This window comes from Staurois parvus, unplaced genomic scaffold (genome assembly GCF_062004578.1).
Source record: "Staurois parvus isolate SC_StPar_1 unplaced genomic scaffold, SC_StPar_1.0 ptg000303l, whole genome shotgun sequence".
Classification (NCBI taxonomy): domain Eukaryota; kingdom Metazoa; phylum Chordata; class Amphibia; order Anura; family Ranidae; genus Staurois; species Staurois parvus.
Genome location: NW_028318099.1, coordinates 2435920 through 2449455, shown reverse-complemented (window position 1 = coordinate 2449455; position 13536 = coordinate 2435920). Strand labels below are relative to the sequence as shown.

At 41.1% G+C, this 13536-nt stretch overlaps 1 protein-coding gene across 2 annotated transcripts in view; it reads right to left on the bottom strand.

Annotated features, from left to right (window-relative positions):
• The window catches only part of A1CF (APOBEC1 complementation factor), a 75195-nt gene extending 64213 nt beyond the window's left edge, over positions 1–10982 (bottom strand). For both annotated transcript variants that reach the window (XM_089683130.1, XM_089683131.1), the window contains exon 1: positions 10943–10982. The gene's annotated coding sequence lies outside the window, so the exon portion shown is untranslated. The remainder of the gene's footprint in view (positions 1–10942) is intronic.
• Between the last annotated feature and the right edge of the window lie 2554 nt (positions 10983–13536).

The following is a 13536-nucleotide window of genomic DNA, read 5'->3' as shown; positions in this document are numbered from 1 at the left end:
AGTGTGGGAGGAAACCAACACAGGCACAGGGAGAACATGCAAACTCCAGGCAGGTGGTGCCGTGGCTGGAATTCGAACCAATGACCCTAGTACTGCCAGGTGGAAGTGCTAACCACTTAGCCACTGTGCTGCCCAAATATAGTGCACAGTCTCTGGGAAAATGTTATGTTTTTATTTTTGTCTACAGGAGCCTGAAAACCATTGCACCAGCAATCAGTAGATCCCTGATGCCATGCAGGTCTCCTGCAGACCTGTCAGAATATCTGCTAGCCGTACGGGATGTATGAGCAAGCATATATTCTGACAGAAAGCTTCAATGAGCTACTATGGTACTTCATTGAAAACTACAAGACGACAGCTGCTAAGGCTGTCAGGACTTGCAGTTCATTCATTCACAGAAATCTGTAAACGAATGATGCGGCCATGTGGGTGGAGCCCCGCACGGCCCTGCTGTTTTCAAATTTGAGAGATAGTATGGGGAGACTTCTCCCCGTACTATCTGTTAGAGGGAGGGGGAGGCGGGTGGTGGCTGTGACTGCGGTTATGGGAACATGTTACATGTTTCACCCTAAAAACAGGTAGAATATAATACACGTTCCCAAAGGTGAATTTATCCTTTAACTTAGGCAAGCCATAGATGATGTGATTTTCTTTTGTGCAACCCAAAAAGCACTTTATTCCCCAAGCAACATAGTCAGTGTTGATGGAGGAATCCCTCCTGCAGTGCTATAGTGTTCTGCTGGTGGGGAGCCTTCCCTGCCAGCAGAACACAATGATCACACTCAAAAAATGCAACAGGCTGATTTTGCTGAAGTTGATCGATGGATTGACTTCAGTACAACCAGCCTGCCCACAGACGGATTAAATCCCAGCTGGTCCCTGCTAAACCAAACGAGATTTGATCCATCTATTGCTGGTTTTAGTGAATGAGAAACTAAGTGAAAATTTACTTTATAAAAAAATACCTAATTATGTGCATAGAAAGTAAAAAAAAACGGATGTTTGCACAGGATTGGATGACTGAAGTCAGCAAACCTTTATCTCATTTACTAATCTAAGTGAACATTTACACTGCTCAGTGAAAATGTTTTACTCCTTTATTAAATCAAGCCAATGAGTGATGTAAAAAAAATGGCTGAAAAAAGTTCTATCTCAACTGATACCATTGGCCATAGCAATCAAACAACTTCTAATTTTCAGTTTTTCCATTTTTTAGAACATGACAATTTAAAAGCTGATTCGCTGAGCTCCAGTTCAGACAAAGTTGAGACAAATTTTGCCTTGGACACTTTTTAATAATTCCATCCCTCCCCACTATGCCAAAATGTGGCTTAGGATATTGGCTAATTGACAAAACAGCTACAACAGCTTTAGAAACAGAGACACAATCATTGTGTGGTATATTTAGACATGTGTACAACTCTGCCATTAGCTCCTTTCTAGATTTAATTTGGAGGGCTACAAAAAAAGTGTAACAGTTCAATAAGATGAAATAAACTGATCAGCTTTTGTTTTGTTTCACATTATCACTTAGGCAGGCCATTCGTTAAGCAATTTTCTTTCCTGCAACCCAGAAAATTGCTTGATTCCCCCATCAATACTGAATCCCTCCCCCAGAACTTTGGTATTCTGACAGTGAGAGGTTTCCCAGCCATCAGAATACATTGGTATAGTTGCCATCAGTGATTGAATGAAAAAACCTGACAGGCTAGTTGTACTGAAGTCGATCGATGGATCAACTTCAGTACAATCTGCCTGCCCATACATGGATCAAAATTTGTCTGTTTTTTTGCTGAACCAGCTGAATTTCAATCCATTTATGGACAGTATTAAAGAAAATTTCCAAGATGTTGGTCAACCTCTGTGATTATCAGAAAAAATGAAAGACACTCTCTCTGCTTAGGTGCTCTATTGTTTCATGTCTCACTAAGCGGAAAAAGTCACAGTAGGCTGGGATAGGCCAGTAATCAAGATGAAAACAAGTACATTTTTTATCATGTCCTATCATTATTCATTTACTAATCTCAAGCATTAAATTCTTACTTTTATATTTATTGGTATACATATACCACCTTGTGCAGAATCCAGAGGTATCTTATCTTCGATCACAAAGATATGTTGTTGTAACATTTTTCATTCTATGTGGTGCTATCTCCAAGCTGTCCCATACGATTACCTCACCATGTCCTGTTGGATATTGTCAACATTGCTGATATTTAGATATCTAGCACTATGTGAACATGATAAGACATCCTTCAGTGTGCCTGGCTCTAAAGCAGGCCATACATTCATTTTCTTTCCTGCACTCATTGCACACTGCATTCAGTGCTGATGGGGGAATCCCTCCCACAGAGCTATTGTATTCTGACAGTGGGAAGTTCCCCATAGCTGACAGCTATAGCTTCGGGCAGTGATCGAACAAAAAACAAACCCAACAGGCTTTTTGTACAGAAGTCAATCGATGGATTAGCTTCAGTGCAACTAGCCTGCACATATGTGGATTAAAGTTTAGCTGGTTACTGTTGAACCTGCCAAATTTTGATCCACCTATGGCTGGCTTATCTTCCTGCACAGAATGTTTGTATGCTTGTGTCAACTCTAATTTACTAAGAGCGGGTTCATACCAGAAGGTGATGCAGGAAAGGTGCGTTCTGTGCGCATTTCCCACACTACATTCAAAACGCACTGCTTTGCGCTCTGATGCGAGGCACGTTTTTCAAAAGTAGTGCCTGCACTACTCTTGTGTGATCCAGTGTGATTTCAGACCATTCAGAGGATTGCACAGGAACAGGCCCTAAAACGAATATCTTAGTATTAACATACACATGGCTGCAAGCACTGATCTGTAGTCTGGCAGGAAGGGGGTGGGGATGGGGAAATCCCTGCGTCAACAGCACTTGTGTTCATGCAGGGATCTGTCAGGTTTTTTTCGTTCAACCCGCTGGTTGAATGAAAAAATAAAACTTTACATGTATATCCAGCTTTAGTATTCGGGTTTCAGGGAGGATGTTGTGATTTCTTTAGTGTTAGGGTTACAAGTAAAGTTAATATTAGGGTCACTGAGAAGAATATTGTGAGTGCTAGAGTTAGGGTTGCAGGAAACATTGTTGTGATGATCATGGCTTTTTTTCTCAGAGAATAGGTGCAGGTACTCCCTCCCTCTGAGTCACCCCTTTTCTCTGCCCCCTACCCACCTCCGAGCACTGTTTCTTGGTTCCATCCCCTATCCACCTCCGAACACTGTCTCTTGGTTCCATCCCCTACCCACCTCCGAGCGCTGTCTCTTGGTTCCATCCCCTACCCACCTCCGAGCGCTGTCTCTTGGTTCCATCCCCTACCCCCCTCCGAGCGCTGTCTCTTGGTTCCATCCCCTACCCACCTCCGAGCGCTGTCTCTTGGTTCCATCCCCTACCCACCTCCGAGCGCTGTCTCTTGGTTCCATCCCCTACCCACCTCCGAGCGCTGTCTCTTGGTTCCATCCCCTACCCACCTCCGAGCGCTGTCTCTTGGTTCCATCCCCTACCCACCTCCGAGTGCTGTCTCTTGGTTCCATCCCCTACCCACCTCCGAGCACTGTCTCTTGGTTCCATCCCCTACCCACCTCCGAGCACTGTCTCTTGGTTCCATCCCCTACCCACCTCCGAGCACTGTCTCTTGGTTCCATCCCCTACCCACCTCCGAGCACTGTCTCTTGGTTCCATCCCCTAACCACCTCTGAGCACTGTCTCTTGGTTCCATCCCCTACCCACCTCCGAGCACTGTCTCTTGGTTCCATCCCCTACTCACCTCCGAGCACTGTCTCTTGGTTCCATCCCCTACCCACCTCCGAGCACTGTCTCTTGGTTCCATCCCCTACCCTCCTCCGAGCACTGTCTCTTGGTTCCATCCCCTACCCCCCTCCGAGCACTGTCTCTTGGTTCCATCCCCTACCCACCTCCGAGCACTGTCTCTTGGTTCCACCCCCTACCCACCTCCGAGCACTGTCTCTTGGTTCCATCCCCTACCCACCTCCGAGCACTGTCTCTTGGTTCCATCCCCCACTCACCTTCCAGTACTTCCCCTTTTAGAGACTACATAACCAAGTATCATTTTGTGGTGTTAAGTAATCTGAATAAAATTTGTTAATGATAACAAGAAATGCAGTAAAATAGATCTTCTACAGACAGCAACATTAGATCTTCCTAGAAATAATTAGAACCCCCCCAGCAGCAAAATACCCCCAGTAACAATAGATACACCCCAGCAACAATAGATCTCTCAGCAGCCAGCAGCAAAAGATCCCATCGTGCAACAGTAGATCCCTCCCAGCAACATAAGCCCCCCCAGGATCCATAGATTCGCTACCAGTAACAATAAACTTCTCCAGCAACAACAGACCCCCTTGAAAATAGTTCCCTCCCAACAAAAATTGATCCCCTTGCCGCCAGCAACAATAGAACCTTCAGCACACACCACGACCTTTTGCCATTACATACATCCAGTGCTGGAGGTGCCGGAACTGTGTTCCCCTGTGTTCCTGGTGAGAAAAAGCCCTGGTGATGATTTGTGTAAGAGTTACAAGGAAGGTTAGCGTAATGGTTAGTGATATGGTTACATGTAAATTTCAGTATGCTAATGAGTGTGGGCTACAGAGAGGGTTAGTGGAATGGTTAGTGTTCGAGTTACAAGAATTGTTGTGGCAGTTGTTGTTCAGGTCATAGGTAGGATTATCGTGTGAGTGTTTAGATTACAAGAAGGGTCATGGTGATAATAAAAAACGAAGGCGCTACAAAATTATTTAAAACAAACCTCCCCCTACACTAAGCACCTAACACAAATGAGATTCACCCACCAAACCTATATGCATACAAAAAAACATGCAGTGCTCATATAATATAAAGACTACCTAAAAAGAATTACTCTCAGCGAATCAAATATAACAGAAAAAAACTCATATTGACCCCAAAACATTGAAAATACGCTATAAAAACTTCAAATAATTTTGTAAAGAATATTTGTGTAATATTAATACATAAACAGTTAAATCCATCCACTAAAACATGCATAAAGTTCAATACTGTGATTTTCAGTGATATTCTTCAAAAAAACACAATGTGAAAAAACTCCTTTTTGCAACCAGTGTGGGTGAAAGGCCTCTTTCTTGTAAACAAACCAACATGTCCTAATGAATAATGTGTTCTCCCCTTTGAAGACATCCAAGTTAAAAGAAGTCTACATAAGCATGATAGAGGCATCTCCAAACGACAGGCATAGACCTCCACTCCTTCTCCTCACTGCAAGTCCAAAAGGGAGCTCTCCTTTCTTCCACCAACTCTCTTTCTCCTCTCCTCCTCCTCAGTAAGACACAAATAAAAACACTTCTAGTGCTTTGTGTTTAAATTATTTATTAGGAAAAATACACTGCAACTAGCCACACTGCATCAGAAATCTTACTAGGCAGACTCACAGTGGCACTTCCTGAGCCATGTAGTGTGATGATGTCATGAGACGTGGCTCCACCTTTTGCGTTACGTCCCAAAGGTGGGACTGCATCAGAGATTAGAGGTTGCCTGCTGATGATATAGAAGGGTTTTTTTCCTATATGTGATTCACTGAGTGTAATTCTTTTCAGGTATTCTTTATTTTATTTGAGCACTGCATGTTTTTTTGCATTCATATAGCGTTATGGTGATGGTTAGTGGAATGGTTAGCCATAGGGTTACAGTTACACTGATGATTAGTGTAAGAGTTAGGTTCAGCCTAATGTAATGGTTATTGTTAGGATCATAGAGAATGTTAGTGTACTGGTCAGTGTTATGCTTAGTGGAAACATTAGTGTGATAGTAATGGAGTTACAGGAAGGGTTAATGCAGAATGTTTGGAGTTTGCAAAACCTTGCATTGGCTAACTTGAGTTTTAAAGATGCAGTCTTTTGTGATAACTTTGATCCTTTTGTCAGACTTTCTATATACAGGCAGTCTCTGAGTTACAAACATCCAACTCAGGCTGGCCATACTTTATACAATTTTCCTGAGATTTTTTCTTTAGATTTACAAAAAACCATATAATATGAGGTCAAACCTAAATAACACTTTCAATTGTATCTAATTAGGCAGGCCCTTGCACTACATAGTGGAAGGTTATATCTAAAGGAAATTGGGCAGAAATCTATAAGAAAATTGTATAGTGTATGGCCAGCCTTACATATGGTTTGTACTTAAGACGGAGATAGCGTGACATCACTGTGGTCCTGGAAACTGCCAAGCAGCCATCTTGCTGCTCGCCGCATGCTGCCATCTGCAGTCCGGGGGACCTGTCAGCAATCCCACATCACTGCATGGCCAGTTAACCCTTCCCTATGCTATCCAAAACTTAAAAATATTTTTTTGTCTGGAGTTGAACTTTAAAAAAATAAACCTATTTCAACTTACATACAAATTCAACTTAAAGCAGAGTTCCACTCAAAAGTGGAAGCTCCACTTATTTGCCTCCTTTCCCCCTCCACTGCCATATTTGGCACATTTTGGGGGGCAGCGAGTACCTGGTTTTCACAGGTACCCGCTCCCACTTCCGGCTCACTTCGCCGCAGCGAAGTGAGATGGAAGTTTGGCCCCCTCCTCCCTCCCGCAGTCTCCTGGGAACTTTCACAGGTCCCAGGAGACTGCTGGGCAAATTAAGAAGTGCAGCGTGACTCGCACATGTGAAGTGGGCACCAGACTGTGAAGCCGCAAGCTGTCACAGCCTGGTGCACACAGCTGAGATGCCGGCACTGTGGAGGAAAGAAGGGGAGAAGGGACCTTGTGGGTGAGAACATCACTGGACTCCGGGACAGGTAAGTGTGTATTTGTTCATAGTCAGCAGCTAAAGTTTTTGTAGCTGCTGACTTTTAATAAACACAAAAAAAGCTGGAACTCCACTTTATGAATACCTACAGAACAAAACTTATTCATAACCTTGGGATTACCTGTATTTAAAAATGGTTCTGAAACCCGGTTACAGTATTTATAGACAAAGATACATAGAGGAGCAATCACACATAAATTAAAAAACAAGTATGTTTTTCTTGACACACTTGAGTGGTAAAGGCTATTCTAAGAGAAAGGAGATCAGATTTCAGAGGTGTTATTGGGGCTATCAACTCACAGATAAGCATTTAAGGCACAATTCTCACCTAAATGACAGTCTTTTTGAAATGGCCATAGAAGTAAATACAGCTATTGTCACCTCAAGCTTATCACGTCATTAAGTACTTTTGAACTGTCCATTCTGTTGGTTAATGGCTTGAGAAAGACAGGCTTTTGTTATCAGAAGTCCAAAAATGAATTCAAATCATAGTGGTGTATAACATTTCTGTCTCAATTTAGGTCCCAACCCAGAGTTGCTGTATGAATTACCATTCCCATTCCTACCTCTCTTTTCTTGATTTGAATTTCCCCATCAGTACAATAATTTTTAGATAATTTATGCCCTGATCTATATCCCATAAAAGCACCACCACAGGGACATTTATTTTGTTGTTAATTCTGAACCTATGAAGGTTCATTCGTTGGTGAAGGGTTTGACCTGTCTCCTGAACATTGAGTCCAATGGTCCTATGGGCATTTGGCACACAATATCAGGTTTACCTGCAGCAGAAGTTACCCTGTATTCTGTGCGGGTCTCACATCTCTTCTGCATGTAGAGAGATGTTCCATTTGGTATTGGGTTGTTTAGGGAACTTCACACAACAAGCTTTCTTAGGCTGGGTGGTTGTCAATACCCTAATAGTTATGGTTCCGAGAATACTTCTCAAATTGTCTCATCTTTGTGCAAAAGAAGGTGGTGCTTTTTTGCAATTTTCTTAGAGCTTCTAGGAGTAAGTTGTAGGTGAGCACTAGAAGAGCCTGCCTCTCTATTTGTTTCTAATGTTTTGGAGATGTTATCTACTTTCTTGATCTGTGTGTTTATTGCCATTGGTTTGTATCTCAGTTTTATGAAATTCCTCCTGAGGTTCTCTAATTGGGCATTTCTCTCTGGTATCTAAGCAGATTTGATTCTACCTCTCAGATTGGCTATAGATGACAGATTCCTCTGCCTGAGGTATGAGGGATAGTCTGTGTGTTGCCTGTAGGGCTAGTATGATGATTTTTGTTAGGTTTACAGGGATTATTAGAGTTGGGATTGCAGGGAGGTTTAAAGTGAAAAGACCCTAATGTAGTCAATGCCATGACGACTACCTGCACCAAAATCCACCTGTAGCAAGCCACTGACCCAGAAAGAAACATGTTTAAAGAGACACGTGTAGGGTGTCATTGCTGATCTTCAAAAATGCTAGTTGTCTGTGCTGCTTTTCCTCTGGTTTTGATACTTTTGTGAACCACTGAACTAGAACAGCAAATCCAGTCCCAACTCCTGATCTGCATATTTGTTCCTGGTCAGTGAGCTAGTGTTAGCATGACAGCTAGACATGGTTGGAGCCATCAATGCAATCTTTTGTATTTCTCCCAGCATAGGATTCCCTTAAAATAGGGGAATGACATTATACTTCTAAGCTGTGATGTACTGTAAAAAATGAATCTGGGTGCATTCGCTTAAAAAAAAAAGAAATCCCATACAAAATGCATTATATCCAGTGCAAATTGATATCCAGTGAGAAAACTAAAAAAGGAAGCCAGTCAATTGTTGGAAAAAGCTGGACAAAAACAGTGGATATGTTGCTCATCCCAACAAAGTTTCATCTTTCCAACACAAAATTAATTTGGAGCAATAACTATTGTATGTGTAACATGTTTATTGTTGATCCAGCTTTCTTTGTGTTACATGCTCTGAAAATTATCTCAGCTTCTCAGAAGTACCCATTCTGGCATGGGCATGATTTTGCTATTTCTAATTTGGTAATTACTTTCTAATAAGTTGATTACCAGTTTTCTGGAGACTCAATGACAGATGTCTTCTGAAACAGACCTTACTAGTGAAGATATCAAAGAAAACAATCTTCTGACAAAATCACACAAGGAGGAAATGTACCCTACATTGCCTATAACAGAGATGGGACCCATTGGCTTTTTCTGACACAGGATTCCTCTATTAATTCAGGCAGATCTGAGCTTTCACATTAGAAGGCCCTAAAAGATTTGCAAAGTTGATTGTCATGGTCCTACCATGAAAATAACTAAAAACTTATATACTTTCTCTTTTTTTTTTATGTCTGAGCATTTTTGCATCTTCGAGCTTCAAGCTACAAATCTACAAGCTATAAGTGTGAATGCAGCCTTATACAATCATATGTCTAGTATTAGATAAATTACAATTTAGCATTAAACAGATAGTTACGATTATATGTGCATTTACTTACAGATTAGCATACAATAACCGCATGACTAACTTTTTATTCATTAGGCCCACCTCCCAGTATTTGCATGGACAATTGCATGGCATGGATTGGTTAGATATCGTAACTCTATAATGCTAGAATAATGTGAAATTAACACATAAACTGCGTGTACAACTTTAGCATTTTTAGACAATGATACAGTATAACTAAAATTGCCTACTATATATTCCTCTTCATATAGTTGCAATATTGCACCATTTATTTCTTTCTACTGTTATTGATATTTTATTTTAAAAAATCTTGTTTTCTATATAATATAAACTTCACTGTATAATATAAGGTTCACTGCATGGTTATAAGAATTTGCTAACTCCAAAGACTGTAGAATTCTGCATATACATATGCACTGAGCTTAATTTTTTTTTCATACAACACTCATTATAATTTTTTTTATGTGTGGTCTTTATCCCCCATAAATTTAGCTGTTATGTAACAGAGCAAGTAAATATACATCTGAATTAAATGTACTGTTTTTGCACCCTATATAAACTTTAATTTATATTATTAATTTTAATAAGTAGTTTTATATCCTTTTTTTTTAGAAGAGTACTTCTTTAGAATTAGAAATATTTGTATTTTCATACATGGCTAGCAGCTGTCCTCTATCAGGTTTTAGCCCAATAAATCTATTATTATAATAAATTAATACATGGCATAGTTCTAATTAGATCAGTCAACTTTTGCATTGTTTTCATTCTTTACAAACAACATATTTGCCTATATATCGATACTTAATTACAAAGACACATTGCAGGCCTGAAACATAAGGTAGTACGCAGAATTTAACAGTAATGTCAATATGCAATTCTGATTATTCATATCTTCCTCTAATACAGATCGAACTGGCTGAATTTATAAACAAATAGCATTTGCCTTCCTATGCTTGCATTAGTAACTCCATACATTAAAATGTGCTTACACATTTACAGAACATAGGAAATATAAAGGAAATGATAACGGAAGCAATATTTACTGCATAAACATATGCAAGATATTTCCTTTTAAACGCTGTGTGAACTTGATCAAAATTAAATAAAACAATAAATAAAATATTATTTTGAAAATATTATATTAAGAATAAGAAATATTATTTTAAAATAACAAAAAAAAGTTAAATCCTATGTCAATGTATGTCATAGCTATGAAAATGTTAGGATGATTTTGTAATATCATTATTCATTTAGGTGCCGATATCAAGAAGTCTTTTTAGTTAATTTTCACATTTAAATAACTGATTAATGTATCAAAGTGTTTATTTTAAATTATTATATACTAGTTTTAATTAATAACGAATAACTTTTTATTGCAAAAATAATGCAGCTCTGTTACCTATAAAATTTTATATCTGAGCATTCAATTGTGTTTGTTTTTTACAATGTACAATACTAGGACATAAAATCTATACACAAGTCACTTTTTTAATGCAACATATTGTTTACACAGAGAGAACCTATTCATACATTTCTGATTATCCAGAAAGTGCAGCGTGCAAAATTACAGTTGTTTACACATTTTGCTTTACAGACATTTTTTGTTAGCTTTGCTGTTTAAAGATCTATTTTACAGGTTTAGAAAAAGCTCCAAGCTTACCTGAGCAATTTCAGAGATCACCACCAGCAGGTTCTGCTTGATTATGGCGAATTTGAGACGTGTACCTCTGGTTATCCCTTAATCATATCAAACTCCAAAGGTTCATTGGCCCCAGGTTTGGTTTACAATCCTCGCGGGTTAATCGTTAACTTGCTCTATCTCTTGGCTGTATAGCCCTTTGACCAGATAATTAGGCCGAGCCACAGAAAGCATCATCACAACACTACACCAGTGACAAGGCTCTAAAACAGGACAATACCTTTCTAAAATAAGACAGGTATATATTACCAAGACATAGCATTTTAAAGGCTACATTTCAAGAAAAAAAATTAAAAAACAAGAGATAAGTAACGTGCTTTTTCCTCTGTAAGATTAAGGGCAAGTCATTAACACAATCAAACATGTGCCTGTATTTGCAATGAAATAACTGAGAAAGCATAAAAATACTTTTCCACAGTGTGCACCTTTCATGCACTTTTTTCGATCGTGAAGTGGTGTTGTCCACAGCAGCCAATCAGATGCTTGCTCCCATTTTACCCTGAAATAAATAGTTCAGTGGCATTCTTTGTAAGACTGAACGTGATGCTTTTATAACAGAAAACATGTGATATAACATCTTATGTCATGCAATATTACAAAAATATTGGCCATGACCTATGGAACATTTTATTATTATTATTATTATTATTATTATACAGGATTTATATAGCGCCAACAGTTTGTGCAGCGCTTTACAATATAAGGGAGACAGTACAATTACAATACATTTCAGTACAGAAGGAATAGGAGGGCCCTGCTTGTGGAGCTTACAATCTAAAGGAAGGGGGAGATGATGCAAAATGTGATAGTTGCGGGGGATGATCTGGCGGAGGTGATTCAAGTACAGTTCTTAGGTGGAGGTGGGGTAGGCTTCCCTGAAGAAGTGAGTTTTCAAAGATCGCCTAAAGGCAGACAGGGTGGGGGCTGACCGGACATGCTGTGGTAGGGAGTTCCAGAGGATGGGAGAGGCTCTGGAGAAGTCCTGGAGGTGAGCGTGGGAGGAGGTGATGAGGGAGCTAAAGAGGAGGATATCATGGGAGGAGCATAGTGGGTGATTTGGGCTCTGGAGAAGTCCTGGAGGCGAGCGTGGGAGGAGGTGAAGCCAGTGGAGGGATTGGCAGAGAGGGGCAGCAGTCGCTAATCGGTTGGTAAGGTGAATGAGTCTAGACGCAGCATTCATAATAGACTGAAAGGTGGATAGCCTGTATAACGGTAGACCAGTGAGGAGGGAGTTGCGGTAATAAAGGCGGGATATAACCAAGGCGCGGATAAGTTGTTTTGTGGTGTCATTGGTCAGGAAGGGGAGGATTTTGGAAATGTTCCGGAGGTTGAGGTGGCAGGATTTAGTCTGTGAGTGGATGTGGGGCCCAAAGGAGAGGTCAGAGTCTAGGATTACGCCTAGCACCCTGGAATGAGGGGAAGGACCAATGGTAGTGCTGTTGATCTTAATGGTAAAGTCAAGAGTGGGGGATCGGGGAGGAGGAAATATTACAAGCTCAGTTTTTGAAAGATTGAGTTTAAGGTAGTGATGTGACATCCATGCTGATATGTCGCTTAGTAGATTTGTGATACGTGAGGAGATTGAGGGGGTGAGCTGGGGAATGGAGAGATAGATCTGGGTGCCATCAGCATATAGGTGGTATTGGAAGCCATGGGAGGTTATCAGTTGGCCCAGGGAGGAGGTGTAGAGAGAGAAAAGGAGGGGCCGAAGAATAGAACCTTGGGGTACCCCAACAGAAAGAGGAAGCGGAGCGGAGGAGGACTTGCATGTGACACTGAAAGTGCACTGAGAAAGGTAAGAGGAGAACCAGGAGAGGGTAAAGTTTTCAGGGATTTAATTTTATGCCACGCTCGCTCAAGAGTGCGGCTGCGTCTCTTGAGACTTCTGGTGTCATCTGTTTGCCAGGGTTGTGACAGGCGAGGCCTGGTTCTGCGTGTAGAAAGAGGAGCAAGAGCATCCAGGGAGGATGATAGATAGTTGTTGTAGGCAGATGTGGCCAGCTCTGGGTAGGCAGGGGTGCAATTTCATCATAGAGGCGCTCAGTAGCGGAGTGGAGAAGGTCAGGGCTGAGGTGATGGAGGTTTCTACAGGTTACGGTTTGTTGGTTAGAGGCAAGGGAGGTAGGAGGCAGGGAGAGTGTGAAGCTGATAAAGTTGTGATCAGAGAGAGGAAAAGGGGTGTTAGAGAGGTTACAGGGAGTGCATAGGTGGGCGAATACAAGGTCAAGGGTGTTGCCATGGCAGTGGGTGGTGGATTGTGACCATTGTGTTAGGTTAAAACAGGAAGTTAGGTTGAGTAGTTGAGAGGTGGCAGGGGTGTGAGCATTGACTGGGATGTTAAAGTCAGCGAGGATGATGGCAGGGACCTCAGAGGATAGAAAGTATGGTAGCCATGCTGAAAAGTCATCCAGAAAGCATGAAACTGGGCCTGGGGGCTGGTAGATGACAGCGATCCTCAGACAAACAGGAGAAAAGAGACGAATACAGTGCACTTCGAGAGAGCGGAGGGACAGAGACGGAGGGGCAGGAAGAACCTGGAACGTGCTTTGTGGGGA